Source organism: Schistocerca nitens, chromosome 1, assembly GCF_023898315.1.
Source record: "Schistocerca nitens isolate TAMUIC-IGC-003100 chromosome 1, iqSchNite1.1, whole genome shotgun sequence".
NCBI lineage: Eukaryota > Metazoa > Arthropoda > Insecta > Orthoptera > Acrididae > Schistocerca > Schistocerca nitens.
In genome coordinates, this window is record NC_064614.1 from 818379225 (window position 1) to 818398497 (window position 19273).

Here is a 19273-nt window from a genome sequence, read left to right on the forward strand (position 1 = left end):
CCATGTTTACTTGGCAAGATGGCATTACTGTCAAGGATTATGCGACCATTTTGTCTGATGCCGTCCATCCCATGGTGCAATATTTGTTCCCCAGTGATGTTCTCAGACAGCAGGGTCGCTGTACACACAACTCGCATCGTCCAGGTCTGGTTTTGTGAGCACTAGGATGTATTGTCGCTTATCCACTGGCCACCACAGTCACTATATCTCAATATTATTGAGCCTTTGTGGTCAATTTTCGAGAGAACAGCGCGTGAGAGCTACCCACCCCCATCATCATTACCTGAGCTTGCCGTTATTTTGCAGGAAAAATGTTGTAAGTTTCCCTTGAAAACCATCGATTCCGAGGCGAGAGGAAACTGTTTTGAATGCCAACTGTTTTATTACACCTTAATTGGCAGGTAAAGAGTTGTTTTTGTAGTGATTCCATATTTTTGTCCACCCTTGTACCTACTCGTATTACTTCATCACCCACTGGCTTGGTGGTCCATACTGACTAGCCGTGGCGCGGGGGAATAAATAAACGAACATATAAAACGTAAACATATAATTGTCCTTCTAGACCAACACTCTTATCACATACATTAGCGACTTTATCTGTATAATATAAATTGATTACTTCCTACAGTTTCTCTCTCTTTTTTTTTTTTTTTTTTTTTTTGTCATCAGTCTTGTGATTGATTTGATGCGGCCGGCCACGAACTTCTCTCCTGTGCCAGTCTCTTCATCTCAGAGTAACACTTGCATCCTATGTCCTCAGTTATGTGCTGGATGTATTCCAATCTCTGTCTCCGTCTACTGTTTTTCCCCTCTACAGCTCACTCTAGTACCATCGAAGTCATTTCCTCATGTCTTAACAGATGTCCTACCATCCTGGCCCATATCGTAGTGTTTACCACACATTCCTTTCCTCTCCGATTCTGAGCAGAACCTCCTCATTCCTTACCTTAACAGTCCACCTAATTTTCAACATTCGTCTGTAACACAACATCTCAAATGCATCGGTTCTTTTCTGTTCCGGTTTTCCCACAGTCCATGTTACACTACCCTACCATACAATGCTGTACTCCATACGTACATTCTCTGAAATTTCTTCCTCAAACTAAGGCCGAAATTTGGTATTAGTAACCTTCTTTTGGCCAGGAATGCCCTTTTTTGTCATGGTTAGTCTACTTTCGGTGTCCTCCATGCTTCGTCCGTTATTGGTTATTTTACTGCGTAGGTAGCAGAATTCTTTAACTTCATCTACTTCGTGACCATCAATCCTGATGTTAAGTTTCTCGCTGTTCTCATTTCTACTAGTTCTCATTACCTTCGTCTTTCTTCGATTTACTCTCAATCCATACTCTGTACTCATTAGACTGTTCATTCCGTTCAGCAGTTCATGTAATTCTTCTTCACTTTCACTCAGGACAGCAATGTCATCAGCGAATCGTATCGTTGATACCCTTTCACCTTGAATTTTAATTCCACTCTTGCAACTTTCTTTTATTTCCATCATTGCGTCCTGTGTGTGCAGATTGAACACTAGGGGTGAAAGGCTGCATCTTCGTCTTGCACCCTTTTTATGAGCACTTCGTTCTTGGTCGTCCACTCTGGTTATTCTATCTTGGCTGTTGTACATATTGCATATGACCCGTCTCTTTCTATAGATTACCCTTACTTTTCTCAGAATTTCGAACATCTTGCACCATTTTATATTGTTGAGAGCTTTTACCAGGTCGACAAATCCTATGAATGAGTCTTGATTTTTCCTTAGTCTTGCTTCCATTATTAACCGCAACGTCCGAATTGCCTCTCTCGTGCCTTTACCTTTCCTAAAGCCAAACTGATCGTCACCTAGCGCATTCTCAATTTTCTTTTCCATTCTTCTGTATATTATTCTTGTCAGCAGCTTGGATGCACGAGCTGTTAAGCTGATTGTGCGGTAATTCTCGCTCTTGTCAGCTCTTGCAGTATTCGGAATTGTGTGGATGATGCTTTTCCGAAAGTCAGATGGTATGTCGCTAGACTCGTACATTCAACACACCGACGCGAATAGCCGTTTTGTTGCCATTTCCCCCAACGATTTTACAAATTCTGATGGACTGTTATCTATCCCTTCTGCCTTATTTGACCTTACGTCCTCCAAAGCTCTGTTAAATTCTCATTCTAGTACTGGATCCCCTATCTCTTCTAAATAGACTTCCGTTTCTTCTTCTATCACATCAGACAACTCTTCCCCCTCATAGAGGCTTTCAATGTATTCTGTCCACCTATCCGCTCTCTCCTCTGCATTTAACAGTGGAATTTCCGTTCCACCCTCGGTTTTAATGTCACCGAAGGTAGTTTTGACTTTCCTGTGTGCTAAGTCTGTCCTACCGACAATCATTTCTTTTTCGATTTCTTTACATTTATCATGCCTTCTTAGCTTCCCTGCACTTCTTATTTATTTCATTCCTCAGCGACTTCTATTTCTGTATTCCTGAGTTACCCAGAATATTTTTGTACTTCCTCCTTTCATCGATCAAGTGAAATATTTTTTCTGTTACCCATGGTTTCCTTGCAGTTACCTTCTTTGTACCTATATTTTCCTTCCCAACTTCTGTGATGGGCCTTTTTGGATGTGACCATTCATCGGGCCTACTGAGCTATTCCTTATTGCTGTATCTATAGCCTTAGAGAACTTTAACCGTATCTCGTCATTCCTTAGTACTTCCGTACCCCACTTCTTTGTATGTTGATTCTTCCTGACTAATGTCTTAAACTTCAGCCTATTCTTCATCACTACTATATTGTGTTCTGAGTCTACATCTGCTCCTGGGTACGCCTTACAATCCAGTATCTGATTTCGTTATCTCTGTCTGGACATGATGTAATCTTACTGAAGTCTTCCCGTATCAGCCAGCATTTTCAAAGTGTACCACCTCCTCTTGTGATTATTGAACAGAGTTTTCTTTATTACTAGCTGAATTTGTTACAGAACTCAGTGTTTCTCCTCTCTTATTCCTTGTCCCTAGCCCATGTTCTCCTTCAACCTTCTCTTCTTCTCTTTCTCCTACAACTACAGTACAGTACCCCATGACTATTAGACTTGATGTACTTTATTACCATTTGTGTACCCTCATATACTCTCTCTCTCTCTCTCTCTCTCTCTCTCTCTCTCTCTCTCTCTTTTCATCTTCAGCTTGCGACGTCGTCATGTGTACCTGAACTACCGTTGTCGGTGTTGGTTTGCTGTCGATCACTGAATTGCCACAATAACACACTCTCTACCCTGCCTCCCTGTTCTTTACAAATTCTACCCCCGTTATACTATTTTCTGCTGCTGTTGATATTACCCAATACTCATCTGACCAGAAATCCTTGTCGTCTTTCCATATCATTTCACTGACCTTTACTGTATCTAGATTGAGCCTTTGCATTTCCCTTTCCAGATTTTCTAGTTTCCCTGCCACGTCCAGGCTTCTGACATTCCACACCCCTGGCTCGTAGAACGTTACCCTTTCGTTGATAATTTGATCTTTTACTCATTGTCACCTCCGTCAGACAGTTCCCTGCTGGAAACCCAATGGGGAACTATTCCGGAATCTTTTGCGAATGGGGAGATCATAATGACACTTTTTCTGTTACAGGCCACATGTCCTGTGGATACACGATGTGTATCTTTAATGCAGTGTTTTCCACTGCCTTCTACTTCCTCATGCCATTGATCATTGCTGATTCTTCCGCCGTTAGGGGCAGTTTCCCAAAAAAATGGTTCAAATGGCTCTGAGCACTATGGGACTTAACATCTGTGGTCATCAGTCCCCTAGAACTTAGAACTACTTAAACCTAACTAACCTAAGGACATCACACACACCCCATGCCCGAGGCAGGATTCGAATTTAAAGAATGACGGGATTCGAACCCGGGAGGCAGGATATTAATTACTAATGAAAGACGCTGCCCCTAGACCACGTGTGTTACTCTTACAGCGCGTAAACGAGCCGCACGACAGTGCACCTTTATCGAGTAGCGTTAGTTCCTCCTTCACTGTATCCTTTTTGCCGTAGCGCAAATGTGCCGACCTTCGACCTTGGCGTCGCATTGTGAAATACCCGAGGCGCCACCGCTGCCGGTAGGCGCCAGCTGAGGTCGGCTCGACCTCTGCCGGGCACGCACGCACGCATCTTGGCGGCGGCGGCGGTCCGCGGATGAGTAATGTCGCGGCCTGGGCAGGAACGCCGCCATCTGGCCGCCTGCCCCTGCCGAGGGACGCGTCCGCACGTGATACGCAGCCCCTTGCAGCTGCTTGCGTCGCAGCGGGAGGGGCGCTTCAGGAATTGCCTGCTGGTCAACGCCCCCACAAACTATTCTTCCGCGCCCATTGCGACACTAATGCAAATTAAAAAATAAACATTCTCAAGTAATTCTCACATACGACAGATAACACACTGCCTGACAAAGAAGGCTAAGCACACAGAAGCAGGATCGTCGATAGGTGTTCTGCCGCCCTAGGCGAGAATTGAAAAATGTAGCGCTCTCTTTCTTTCTACTGTAGGTGTCCGCAATATCTCCCTCCCCCCCCCCCCCCCCGCCCTTCCTCCCCGCCGCCACCAAAATCCAATTTTCATGCTTTGTCGTCCGTACCTAGACAAGAAATAATATTATTTGCATATATGTCAAATTTTAAGAAAACGGCGCTAATTTGTTTCAGAAAAGACAATGTAGTTCTTATCTCGTGCTGCGAGTCTCAGACACCGACAGGCAGACTTACAGACACACTAATTTTTATGTATGGATATGGTGGTTCAAATGGTTCAGATGGCTCTGAGTACTATGGGACTTAACTTCTGAGGTCATCAGTCACCTAGAACTTAGAACTACTTAAACCTAACTAACCTAAGGACATCACACACATCCATGCCCGAGGCAGGATTCGAACCTGCGACCGTAGCAGTCGCGCGGTTCCGGACTGAGCGCCTAGAACCGCTAGACCACCGCGGCCGGCATGGATATGGTGAACTGCATTTATCTTTTACTACTTGTAGATATGTTAAAAGAGAAGTATAAATTCTGACGTGTGAAAACGTGATCGATTATCCACAGGAAATAATAATAGAACTAAAAACATCAACAGAACCACTCAATACAACTGACGCTTGACAAACGAGCTTCAGAGACAAAAACAAAGAGACGAACTGATGAAGTTATGGTATCAAGTCGCAACATGATCGCAAGCCAGCGCACGTGCCCCTTTCCAGTGCTCGACAGAGATGAGTAAACGTCGTGTTTGTTTCCGTTTCGTTACTTTCGGTTTAGGTACAGGCAGTGTCTTCACTTTTGTCAAAGAAAATAAAGATTTATTAAATAATTGTTCCGTAAGCGTTTGAAAATAATTCGGTGTTTTAATTTTTCCTCTTTTTCACATTTTCTCCTCATTTGCTCAATTTTTTCGCTGTCTGATGAGATGCTGAGGGAATTAGTTTGGAAAAAAGAGACACTAAAAGCAGTAGATGAGTTCCGCTATTCGGACAGCAAAGTAACCGATGGTGATCGAAGGAAAGAATATAAGGTCTACATTGGCAGTAGCTTCCTGAAAAAATCAAATTTGTAAACATTGTATATTGATTGAAGTGTTATAAAGTTTTTAGTAAAGGTATTTGTGGGAATTTTAGTCATGTGCGTAAATTAAACCTAGACAAAAAACAGTACAGATAAGAGAAAACTGTAACTCTCGAAATGCGGTGCTTCGTAAGAATACTGGAGATTAACTTATGGAGATGTACGGAATTGAACACGAAAGAAAAGAAAAAACTTTACTAGCAGAATGTGTGCTTGTTGGGAAGCATCATGATGCATCAAGGAGTGGAAATAACTGTGGGCGATGGGAAAAATTTTAGAGGCAGACAAAGGCTTCGTTACAGTAAGGAAGATTTTCAAGTGGATGTAGGTAGCAGTAGTCTCTTGAGATAAAGACACTTATCCAGGATAGACTAGTTTCATCAAAGCAGTCTTTGGATTGCAAACCATATCCACAACAGTTTTGCTGATCATGTGGATACAGCTCAAAAGATTTCCTTATGTACACATACACTGCAAATATATAAAGATTTAGAATGCTTCAGACCTTTTAAGTCAACGTGGCAAAAAAAAAAGGAATATTAGATAGGGTTAGAAGGAGAAGAGAAAGAGGAACTTCGGCGTTCCATCTCTGTAGTGCCTCAAGCTACTCCTCCCGCACAGGCCATGAAAGCCCAAAGGTACCGACTCGCCTCCGTGTCACCCTGAACCCACAGGCGTCACTGGATGCGGGTATGGAGGGGCATGTGGTCAGCACACCGCACTCCCGGCCGTATCTCAGTTTCCGAGACCCCCAAAGCTACTGCGTCATTAATATTGTGGATAAGTTTTGTACCCATCGTTTACCAAAATAGCCATAGACATAGGCCAAGACAGTTCCTTGAACGGAACCATTGCTGATTTCCTCCTCCATTGTTGGAAAACTAAGCTGCTACTTCGTCTGTAACGATAAAGACGTCGAAGACACGCTAAATTTATGATAATTATTGTAACATAGCTGCGACATGACGTCGCGAAGTATTGTGATAACTTTTTAATACGTCAGTGTTAGTACTGTGCAGCATGGAATGGAATATTTTTTCGTTTAAACACTACTCTACTCAGATACATTATCCGTGTCTTGTAAAGCAAAGCTGTCAGTCGCGCGACGGTTGATTTGAACACCGGGGTGCATTACCAGATACGCCAGTATTGGAGCCCAAGTTACAGATTAACGTTGATAAAAACCGAGGTACGTTATTTTTGTCGCTCGTTCAGGTACACGTTATCGGAGGTGGTAGTATCGATGTGACGGAAATCTTAAAAATAACGGAAGACTAAACAGCGGATCTTTCTGTTTGTAGTCTGTCAGTAATTTGCTCCGCTAGTAAGCTACATAAGAAATTAAGAGTCAATCGTTTTATGTTACAGAATAACTAAAGATCGTAACTCATTTAACAAGAGCTTTCGGCTGACACAGGGATGTGCAAATAAAAGTGGGACGCGGAGTTTTCGTGTTCCGGTCACCGTTTTTGTGTGTTATTTGCAGAAACAGAGTAGTCTCATTAACCTACTGAAACAGTTGAGTCGGTCGCAATGAAAGCCAAAGTAAATAGAAGAACCAGGTAACTAGGGTGGTAGTAATTTGCAGACTTTAAGACCGCGAAGCCCAAGATCAACTCTGTGAACTGGAAAACAGTTAAAACTTTCTGAGGAATGAAGTGATCAGCATTTTCCGTTGTGTGGTTTGCTATTGCTATGCTGCGTCAAATGAAATAATTTTCATTCAGTGAACATTAATCAAGTGCGTGTGTCCAATTACAGACGTTTCAGGGCGGATCGATACCGAATGAAATTTATTTTTGTGCTTCGTCTCACACCACTGTCTCTTTATACTTGTTTCGATTTGATCAACTTACGCACATCATATTAACTTCGACAAAATATCCATATGTCTATCCCATTATTATTTGCAGTTTTCCACCCACTGCTAGCTTGAGACCAAACTTTCTACACATACTACCATCTTCATGTCTGCGCCTCGTGATGCTAATTCGATTCTTATCACGAGGAATGCATCAAACAGTTCGTACAATTCATTATTTCGTTAGATTTTCGGCGCTTCCCATCTCCAATTTCATAACACTTACTGTGGGATCTCCAGTGCCCGTCTTCTCCCATCTAGGCTTCGTGCCCTGTTCGTGATCTTTATTTCCGTCGTCTTTGATGCAGCTCCAATTTTTGGATGGTTTTCATATTCTAGATTCATGTCTCACTTCTGTTCGTCACTCTGGTAGCTACATTGGTTTCAGGTAGTTGAAAATGGGGAGCGATATCCGTAAGTAAATTTAAATCATTGACATTCTTCTTTGATTCTCTCTGTGTCCATCCCAAACATTATTTTCCATTGCTTAAATATAAAAGTACCTAAACGAAGTTATTAATCTTATTGCTAATCTTATTGCTAATCTTAAGTTTTCTTATCAGGATGCTGATTTTGCTGTCAACGTAATAAATTCTCAAACCTATGCTCAGCCTTCTTGCATGAATATCGTTCTATTATTGTTGAAGCTGTTGAAAAAGATGTTTTATTCAAAAAATGTTTATGTTTAATACAAGATTCGACGATGTCTGTTTTTTTCGTTATCCCATTCTGAGGGATTTTGCAATTTATTCTGACCTTTCGATGGCTAGTAGGCGGTGAACGTCAACGTCATATGCAAGCAATCTAAAGGGGTGCTCAGATTGTCTCCTAAATCGTTTGTAGGTGTAGATCAGGAATAGCAGAGGGCCCGTAACACTCGCTTGAAGAACCACAGATATTTGTTTCGCTAGATGACTTTGTCAGTTACTACGAACAGTGACCTCTCTCTTGGGAAATCACGAACAGCTGAGACGATACTTCATAGGCGTGCAATTTTATTGGAAGTCACATGAGAGGAACGGTGTCAAAGGCCTTCCGGAAATGTAGAAATATGGAATCAGTTTTAGATCCACTGTGGATAACGCTCAATTATTCCGCGTGAATAAAGAGCTGGTTCTGTTTCAGCAGAACGGTGTACCCGTGCTGCGTATTGATCAGTAGATCGTGCTTCCATGTGTTTTGTAATGTTCGAACACAGTATATGTACCAAAATCCTGCTGCAAATCGACGTCGATGATATTGCTCCGTAATTCAGCGGATTACTCCTATTTCCTGTCTTCAGTATTGGCGCGACCTGTGCAACTTTTCAGTGTTTAGGTACAGATCTTTCGTCGAGCAAGTGATGGTATATGACTTTTAAAAATCGAGCTGTGGCAAACGTACTCCGAAAGGAACATAATGGGTAGTGTGTACCGGAATACTTGACTTCAGTAAGTAGCTTAATGTGCTTCGCTACACCGAGGGTATTTATTCTGAATTACTTGTGCTGGCAACGGATCCTTTTTCGAATTCTGGTGTATTTACTGCATCTTCTTTGGTGAAGGAATTTTGAAAAGCTATGTTGAGGAACTCAACTTTTAGAGTGACGCTGTCATTGGTAACATTACCATCGCTGTGGCGTAGTGAAGGTATAATGTAGGTACATTGCACCAGTGACTGAAATCGCTTAAACTGGAATTCTTACGTCAGGCAGCGACTCGTACGAGATTTTAGTGTTATGGAACTGACTTTCCAGGAGTTCCGAAAACTGCTTGCTGCGATTCCTGCGTCGGCCGTAAACATTGTAGTCGCCGCTTTCTCCCCGACTTGTTGGCAGAAGCCCTCACGCGGTAGCAAGTGGCGCAGCCAAGGGTCGGCACGGCCATTGTTCGTCGAGGGCCGGGCTCGTCTTGTGTGGGAGTGCTTATCTACCTGCCGGGTGCCCCTTGTCGGTTTCGCTGCGCTACTCCGCGCCGGGCCGGGTCTCCACAGCTGCGACCGCGACCCGCCGGTATTTCTGGCAGGCGGCGCGCCGGCGGGCCGCTATTTCTGACTTTCCGCGAGATGGGAAGGGATAGGAGCAGAAGAGAGGAAGAGCGCGGGGAACTGTTGTGCAGCGCAGACCAGGTGTCGGGTTTCGCGGCGGGTGCACGTCCTGTGTGGTAGAGAGAGGGACGTGTGACAAGAAACAGTCTCCTGCTCATCACATACATCGTGAAACTAAAAGATTACGGATAGATGGTGAAGAAAGCACCTCGAATGCTTTCGTTCTTGTCTGGCTCGAGTGTTAGAATACCTCGTAGAGAATTCCAGTAGCACTTTGACTCGTTCAAATGAGTTTTACCACTGGAACCTTTAATGCAGATAGGGAGTCAGTTGTGAACAGGTGTTCAGTGACAGTGTCGGCAAGCTGGCCTGTTAGCACCACTTCTACTACTTGCGGCGCCTTACGTGACTCATATGTCGCTAATGGGTAGTTATTTTCCATCGCTGGCACTTCGGATACACGATAGTGTTTGCTGGTGCCAAGAGAGAACATAAGGTAGTTAGCTGTTTGGCGTTTCTTTTCCTTATTAGACATTCTCAAGCACGTGTAACATTTGGCGGATACACAAAAACTGCCGAAAACCTGCATACACTCATTCTACATAGCGTTTTGTGTATCAGAGATTACTAAGGACTTGGAAGATCAGTCAAACGGGATGGATAAAAAAACTGAACTCCCGCCACCTCCCAGTAGGCCACGGAGGCCCAAAAGTACCGACCGACCGCCGTGTCATCCTCAAGTCACTGGATACAGATACGGAGGGGCATGGTCAACACACCGCTCTCACGACCGTATGTCAGTTTACGAGATCAAAACGGATGTTTAGTATCGTGAAAAGAGATTATGAGATGAATATAAAAACAAATAAAACAATGGTAATCGAATGTAGTCGAATTAAATCAGGCGATGTTGATGGAACCACATTAGGAAATAAGACACTTTGTAGTAGATGAGTTTACCATTTGGCCAGCAGAATAAGTGACAATGGCCCAAGTAGAGAAAATATATGCCGACTGGCAATAGCAATAAAAGCATTCCGCAAAAAGAGGAATTTGTGAAAATTTAATATAAATTTATTTGTTAGGAAGTAATTTCTGAAGATATTTTTCTGGATTGTACCCTTGTACGGAGCTCAAACGTGAATTATAAGCATATCAGACAAGAAAAGGATAAAACGTTTTGAAATGTGGTCGTAATGGAGAATGCAGAACATTACGTGATAGATAGGGTAACTAATTTGGATGTACCACTTGATTAAAAGAAGGATCCAGTTGATAGAAAACATTCTGAGGCAGCAAAGAATTGTTAATCTGATAATGGGGGAAAATGGTGCGACTAAAAAAAAAGTCCGATGATCAAAGCTTGAAAGTAGCTTCAAATGGATGTAGGCTGCAGTAGCTACGCAGAGATGAAGAGGCTTGCACAGAATAGACTGGCATGGAGAGCTGCATCAAACCATTATCCGGACTGAACACCATAGCAGGAACATACCAATATTACACCTGTCGGTTATTCGCGGTGAGTGTACACACGAATAAGACGGAACAGGTTCAGTGAAAGAAAGTAAGATGTGGGTTAACTTCCCGTCGCGGATGTGTTTGGACACAGTCACTGTTAGGTCTTCTCCTTTTTCCAACAGTCTTTCTAATCTGTTTAGGGAAACCACGTAAAACCTAAATCTATATGGCTGGACGAGAAACTGAATCCGCGTACCACTCCAGCGTCGTACCACTATGCCCCATCCCATTCGTTACCTTGTAAAATGCATATCGACCACTTCGCCACCTGCCCAGTATGTTTCTGGACGGTGCTGTCCGCAGAGTAGTTCATCATTTCTGGTGACTTCCTTCTGCCGAATCATCTAAGGTCTGCAACAGTGGATTGGAAAGCTGCACCAACTTTTGGAGAGCTCTTTGCATGACTTTTGAGAAGTGATAAAGTTGAGCCCATATTTGAACTTAACTGCTCACGCATAGAAACTCGTAGAAAGACCCTTGATTAGGATCAAAGATACCCGCAAATGTGACAGAGAGACGTTTGACGTAAACACTACCAACTTTGAGAAGTGCTTCAGTGTGAGGCTTGAACGGCACCACTACTGAACTGCTGGGACGCTATGGCACGAAATCGTTAGTTTTGAAATGCTGAAGCAATAAGGGCTTCGCAACACTGCTGAAGCCCTTTTGAGACTTGTGTCTCAACTGCGAAAAATGTGGCAAGAAATTTCGTGCCGCGATTTGACTGTCCAACCATAGACACAAATGCGGTAACTTTATACAGGAGTTAAAAACTGTCACAATGACAGTCGTCTGCAACGAGGAATGCGCCTACGAGCGTTCTTCAAGCTGCACAGCAGGCTAATTGCTGACTATAACTTACTTCGAATTATAGTTTTTTTCCTTTTAGTTACTTTATCCATGTCTGTAGATCGTAAATGTAATTTGGAATAAAACAACAGCCATATTTGCCGTAGCCTTTTATCCGTTCCTGCCAACGGCCTTGCCGCAGTGTTAACACCGGTTCCCGTCAGATGACCGAAGTGAAGCACTGTCGGACTGGGCTAGCACTTGGATGGGTGACCATCCGGTCTGCCTAGCGCTGTTGGCAAGCGGGGTGCACTCAGCCCTTGTGAGGCAAACTGAGGAGCTACTTTATTGAGAAGTAGCGGCTCCTGTCTCGTAAACTGACATACTCCCAGGAGAGCGGTGTGCTGACCACATGCCCCTCCACATCCTCATCCAGTGACGCCTGTGGGGTGAGGATGACATGGCGGCCGATCGGTACTGCTGGGTCTTTCAAGGCCTGTTCGGACGGAGTTTAGTTTCTTAGTTTTTTATCCGTTCCTAATGTACAACACGGCTTCATCTGCAGGTGCTGTGTCAAAATTATAATATTATAGAGATAGTACCTGAAGATGATAACATAGGTGTCGAAAAACATTGTACGTGTGGGGAGAAATATTGCAGTTGTTTGTGGATGTGGGGTGGCATTCCAAATTCCTCTTAAGTTTTACTGCGGTTCTCTGAGGGAAGTGAGATAATTGTCCAAAAATGCCTCTGAGCACTATGGGACTTAACATCTGTGGTCATCAGTCCCCTAGAACTTAGAACTACTTAAACCTAACTAACCTAAAGACATCACACACATCCATGTCCGAGGCAGGATTCGAACCTGCGATCGTAGTAGTCGTGCGGTTCCGGACTGAGCGCCTGAACCGCTAGACCACCGCGGCCGGCAGATAATTGTCCTTGAGATTTCATAGTGTTCTAGGAAAACTGCGGAATGTTATCATTAGGATATGTCTTGCTTATTTTTAAATTGTTCTTGTGCAGTTAATAATACAGGAAAGGCATGAGACTGAATGTTGTCTTTAAGTGATTACCTAATAACAGAAAATTAAGCAATGCCCTTATTCATCCGCGAGTACTCTGTATTCGGTTTCGTGAATTATAGTGCAGACAGTAATATTTCAGTGTTAGAGCAATTTGTTTCATGAACCAAGGCAATCGACGCATGGTGTTCCATGACAGTGTACATGGATCTGAAAACGTGTAGTTGCATATATTGTGAAAATATGAGATATTATGCTCAGAACACGACTTCCGCCAATCTTTTAACTTCGGCTTCGACTGCAGAAGCGGGCTGATTATGGAATCGGAACTTCTTAGCCACACTTCGTTTTTTAACGCATCTGTCTCAATCTTGGCGAGAAAATTATTCGGTCTAGGCAGCTGTTGGTTGCTTCGATTTACAGACGCATACGAGCATGGGATGGCGCAACACAAGGAACGAAAGTTACATAGATATAGCTTTGCCTTTCGGAAGTAAGCACTGACGCCGCGTTCCTTGCCTGTGTGCTCGTGGTATCGGAGAAGGCATCGGACGGTACAAATATCAGCAAGTCACAGTTCGTTAAGCAGATCTCTATCGTGCCGGAAGAGAACAAACATTCACTGAAAGGACCACCAGGAGCCTAGCGTCTGTTGGTTCTCCCACTCAGAATAGTGGGAAGTCGCTGTTCAAATATTAGTGTTATTCAACAGATCACTGACATTCAGCTCTCACTGTAAGTGCAGGCCACTTATATTTCGGTATACGGGAAACTTGCTGCATCATCGCCACCTCGGACAGAGAAAGCGAGTTGGACGACACCAATTAACGTCAGCATGGTGCTTTGCGTAACATTTATCTTGCCCGTATACTCTCTGCTAACAGCGCGTTGCGAGCGTACTTCTGCGTGTCCTATGTGGCCGCCGTCGATCGCGTACTACGCAAGAGCTAACTGTAGTAAAACACTTAATTTCTTTCTGAACGAAATGCTCTGTACTCTGGACTAGTTTCCCCTAAATGACTTTTGGACTCATGCCGTAATGCCTTAGTCCGGGGTTTAGGCAAGTGTAGATGCAAGTTTCTGTTCTGGAGCTATAGTTTGTTAATGGTTCCCCTGCGCACAACCTTAAATATAACATGCCGTCGTGCCACTTTTGTGGCGCAGGTGCCTAGGATTATGATAATAGTAGTGGTGGTGATACTAATAATATGCAGACACTTAAACAGGGCAGTTTTGTGTGGAGGATGTTTGAACTAATGTTGCAGACTATAACGGCAGAGACCGCGCCGTAGCTACCTCGTTTACGACAACGCCAACCTCAGCAAGCATTTGCACGGTAGCCATTAACAATATTTTATGTACACCGTTTTGGTTTGAGCTGTGCGTTGCTCATGGTTTTCTTATTATGAAACGAGTACAGCGACTGACACTGGACCATCACGAATTTCGAGTAAGAGTCCTAAGACATCAGAAGAATCGGTGATCGTTGTGTCCATGTATCAGTTCATCTTTCGCAGAAACATAGAACACGGGTGTAGACTGCCAGTCCTGCGACAGGGAGACAGGACTTGAACCACCCTGCGCCGCTCCACTTTCCGCTGTGATCCAGTTCTCGTTTGTTTACACTTTTGGCAGACTGCCCCATATTAATAAACTGTATAAAATGTGTTAATGTATTAATAATTTGCTTACATTGGTGTTTGTCACATCATTTAACAGAAATTCCAAGAGAGAATTTCACAGAAATACAGTAGTGAAAGACATTCTTCCGAAAATTTTAAATTTACGTGTGGCATGCAATTGATTTCAGAGTTGTTATAGTAGCCAACAGACTCGAATTATTTTGGACATACGCGACGTAAAATCGTCGTGTGAACTCATCTTCATCAATATTTCGCTTAGCACTAAGATTGTGTACAAAGGTCTGCAGACTGTGGCCATGTGAGCGTTTGAATGGGGAAATGCTGTTTCTTTCAGTCGTGTTCGCCTACGTTATGAAAAGTTAGCCTCTACAGTAAAACTGGTGCCAATAAAAATCTCCGAAATCGACTCACGGGTACATCTGAGATGTAAGACTCTGTATTCTTTCTACAAAAATGAGAAGAAGACGTGATGACCAACATCCGATCCAACTCTGTAGAGGCTTGTATCAAGAAATGCAGAATATAAATTCGATCCTTTCGAAGAGAAACTGTAGTCTTAAGTCACATTTGTATTGATCATAATTAGCTTACACACTGCTACATAATGACAGATCAATTTGCTTAACACCGATTTCCTGCAAAATTCTTCAACATGTTCTGAGTTCGAATATAATAAATTTCCTTGAGACAGAGAAACTTTGCCCTCAGATCAGCACAGATTTAGAAAGCATCGCTCGTGCGAAACTCAGCTTGCCCTTTTCTCACATGATGTCCTACAAACCATGGATAGAGGACATCGGACAGATTCCTTATTCCTAGATTTCCGCAAAGCTTTTGACACGGCGCCCCTCTGCAGACTGTTGACGAAGGTACGAGCATACGGTACAGGTTCCCAGATATATATATATATATATATATATATATATATATATATATATATATATATATATATATATATATAATGTGTGTGTGTGTGTGTGTTGGGGGGGCTGGCTCGAATTTAAGTGATGGAACGCAGTGCTTTGTCCTCGACAGCGTATGTTAATCACATACAAGGGTATCAAGCGTATCGTCAGGATTACCCCAGGGAAGTATGATAAGACAGCTGTTATTTTTAATATACATAATTATCCTGGTGGACAGCGTGAACAGAAATTTACGGCTATTTGCTGACGACACTGTCGCGTACGGGAAGGTATCGTCGTCGAATAGTTGTACGGTGGGATACAGGATGACTTAGAACTTTTAGTTTGTGTGCTGAATGACAGCTTTCTCTTAACGAAGAAAAACGGAAGTTAATACGGTTGAGTAGGGAAAACAATCGTATGACGTTCGCATACAGCATTTGTAATGTGCTGCTTGACATAGTCACAGCGATTAAATCTGTAGGCGACACATTGAAAAGCGATATGAAGTAAAACGAACATGTCAGGTTGGTAGTAGGGAAGGCGAATGCTCGACTTTGTTTTTTGGGAAAGTGTAGCTCATCTATAAAGGAGACGTCGTATGCAAGACTAGTGCGACCCATTCTTGAATACTGCTCGAGTGTTTGGGATCCCCGCCAGGTCGGATTAAAAGAAGATATAGAAGCATTTCAAAGGCGTGATGCTAGATTTGTTACCTGTAGGCTCGATCAGCACGCACATACTACAGAGATGCCTCGTGAACACCGATGGGAATCCGTGGAGGGAAAACAGTGCTCTTTTCGCGAGGCACTATTGCGGTATTTTGGAGAACCGGCATTTGAGACGGGCTGCGGGTCGATTCATATTCCGCCAACTTACATTTCGCATAATAACCACGAAGATAAGATGAAAGGTACGTATGAGGGCTCGTACCGAGGCTGGTAAACAATCTCGTTGTTTCCCTCACTCTGTTTGCGGGTTGAATATGAAAGTGACTAGTAGTGGCACGTGATACCCTCCACAACGCACCGTACGGTAGCTTGCGGATTATGTATGTAGATGTACATACTACGACAAGAGACGGCAGTAAAACGTTCTTAGTTCGGGCCTGGGGCGACCCTGACAGTCAGCTGCGTACTTGAAGCACGTGCACACTCACTTGACTTGGCATGTAATGTGTCTTGGCGAATCATTGTTACAGATCCTAGCTGGCGATGGAACGAAAGCAGTTCGCCTTGTGTCATTCTTAAGGGATATCACCACTTGCTTTAGAACAGTCATTTTAGTACTTGACTTATGGGATGGAATTGGGGCAGAGATACCTCTTGTAATTTGTTAAGCCCCAGAGAAGTTGGCGGCGGCGGCGACAGCCTAACTCAACACCACCCCAGTATGGCATAAACTTGTAATCCACCTTGATATTTGCTCTTACCACTCATAATAAATTTAATGTCCCTTCCTTTTTTATGAAAGCCTGTCCTTGTGTCAGTGCAGAACTCTTATTGTATGAACTCTTTAGCCGCTCACTTCCTCCCTCCACTCTCTACCTTCACCACCTGTGCATATTCTACATCTTGTTTCGTCGATACTCCCACTCACTCTTCTCCGTTAATCATTTCATGTGACAGCGTCATAACTGTTGACTCGACTTAGCCAGTGTTATCCGTAAAACTCGTCAGTTGTAACGTTGATTGGGAGAATAAAGGGAGTAATAAAGGCGCTGTTGAGTCTCTTGGATGCCTTAAACCCCATTCACCACCACCAGCACCACCATCACCATGATCATCATCTTGTAACGTTTATAAAATTTTGAAGGTAAAGGATCGGAACAAATTATCTTTTTGTGCTCAACCGCTGTGCCATGCGACTGAGAAGGGGGAAAAGCAAGCAGTGGTCGTAAATAGCGGAAGCGTACCGCACGGTTAACGAGACTTTCTCGCAGCTGGTGGGGACGCCAGGTGCTCAACACGATCGTGCTTGGGCTCGCGGCCTTCTTATCTGGCGGCGGCCGTCGTTAATGGAGCGATGCAAAAGCGGCGCGGAATGCCGCCAGCGCTGGCTGTGGCGACTGCAGCCGGCCGGGTCCAGTGCCCGCATTCCAGGCGCGCCACTCGGCGTGAGAGATGTGCTCTGGACAGCGCCGCGCCGCGCCGCTGCCGGCGTGGCCCTCGTGTACCGCCTGCACTGCGTCCGCCGTCTGCATAGGCGCAGGCAGCATCATTCACCGCCGCTTCCCCGTTATCGACGTGGCTGCAGCCTGAGCGCTTTGCTTGGGACTAGGGTCGCAAAGTTGTTTCACGCTTTCGCGTTCACGTCGTGATTTGCACTAGTATTGTGTTCTGAAAATAAACCGTGCTCACAGAATCTCTGTAGCGGTACTCTTCGAAAAAACTGTGAAATTCGTGGCGAGAGGGTGCTTCCTGCAACGGTCACGGAAGCTGTTCGGAAAGAAGTTGTTACGTATAAGCTCACCCAACGAAGTACTGGTTACGCCATTGAAAGAGCATACTGATAGGTGTGGAGCGCTGTCCCAGGCGATCGTGTGTCTGCCAATGTTGTGACAATGAAGGGTGTGTGTGTGTGTGTGTGTGTGTGTGTGTGTGTTGTACGGAATCAGCTCAGCAACATGGGCCGATATGTAGACGTGACAGATTGGCTGAAAGGCGCTGTCGTGTTTGGACGTGACCATGACCACACTGTGAATGAAGTTGACCGATTTGTGTGTGTGTGTGTGTGTGTGTGTGTGTGTGTGTGTGTGTGTGTGTGTGTGTGTGTGTGTCGACGCCGACGGTCCAGTGCGTGTACAAGAATTAGCGTACCACTGGCAGGCATGTAACACAGCGTGGAAACAGTGACCCCAGAATGATCCTAACTGATCGAGTTTTTGCCTCGGCAGTGACAATCGGTTTCAAACCAGACACGAACTGCTGCTGTCAGTGAATGCAGCTCCGTCTCAATCTGTTTCCGAGCGAACATTGCGAAGGATACTGGAGGCACTGGCCTCTTTGAGTTGTGTATCAAGCAAAAAACTATTGCCGTCAAGTAGGCCTGCCATCACTTAAATTCCATGCCCCGGACAAAACCTCAAACATTTGGATCAAATCCTCTTATTTTCCTGGACACACAGAGTCGTAATTTTTCAACATTAGATATTTCTTTTGGAAATCGTTATTAAATGTGCACTTTCGTTTTGGCTTTTTGCATGTGAAAAAAATGTAGGGTGTTATTGAGGTTTTAGGGCGCTTTACAAAGAATTAGAAGCAAGCTTACAGTTAAAAGAAATAGGCAGGAGATAAAAAAAGTCTCAACGGACATATATGATACAAACTTACGAAAGTCGGTGTACTGCAACATCGAGAATTATGCCCCCAGATGCCCTCAAAATTAGAACAAATCGGGGAAAACCCGAACATAAGGCAGCACCACTCGGAGCGCCACTTCAAACTTCACGTCTTCAGTGTACCAAACACTAAAGAAGCTAGTGCTGGCGTGTAGTGAGGTATGACGAGTCGCTATTCTCTCTCTGTGTTAAATGATGCACCGACGACCCAGTGAGGCGTTTAGCCCTCAGTATATGGAGCGGGTAGTTCAGGCCGGAAATGATTCTTTGGTGTTTCGGGGGTTCTTTTCGAGCAGTGACATAAGCTCACTGACTTATGTCACCCTAAATATTGACCGAGATGTTAATCTCTACATTGTCGCTGACCATGTGCTGCCCTGCTACATCTTCTCCATAAGTATGCTGTGGCCTTCTCGTCTTCGAAGACAATAACAGCCATGTTCACAGGCCTCCACGCTAACGTTCGTGATTCGACGAGACAATGGCATTCTGTCGCATCTCTATGGACCCGCTGAATAAACCGATATTAATCCCGTAGAAAATTTCTGGAATTACCTGTAGAAATGGGTGAAACGTAGCAA

The 19273-nt window shown here is 44.1% G+C and overlaps 1 protein-coding gene and 1 pseudogene across 1 annotated transcript in view; both read left to right on the forward strand.

Moving 5' to 3' along the window:
* The window catches only part of LOC126262657 (uncharacterized), a 303755-nt gene that overhangs the window by 125726 nt on the left and 158756 nt on the right, over positions 1-19273 (forward strand). The window lies entirely within an intron of this gene.
* LOC126210426 (5S ribosomal RNA) lies at positions 11963-12080 on the forward strand (annotated as a pseudogene).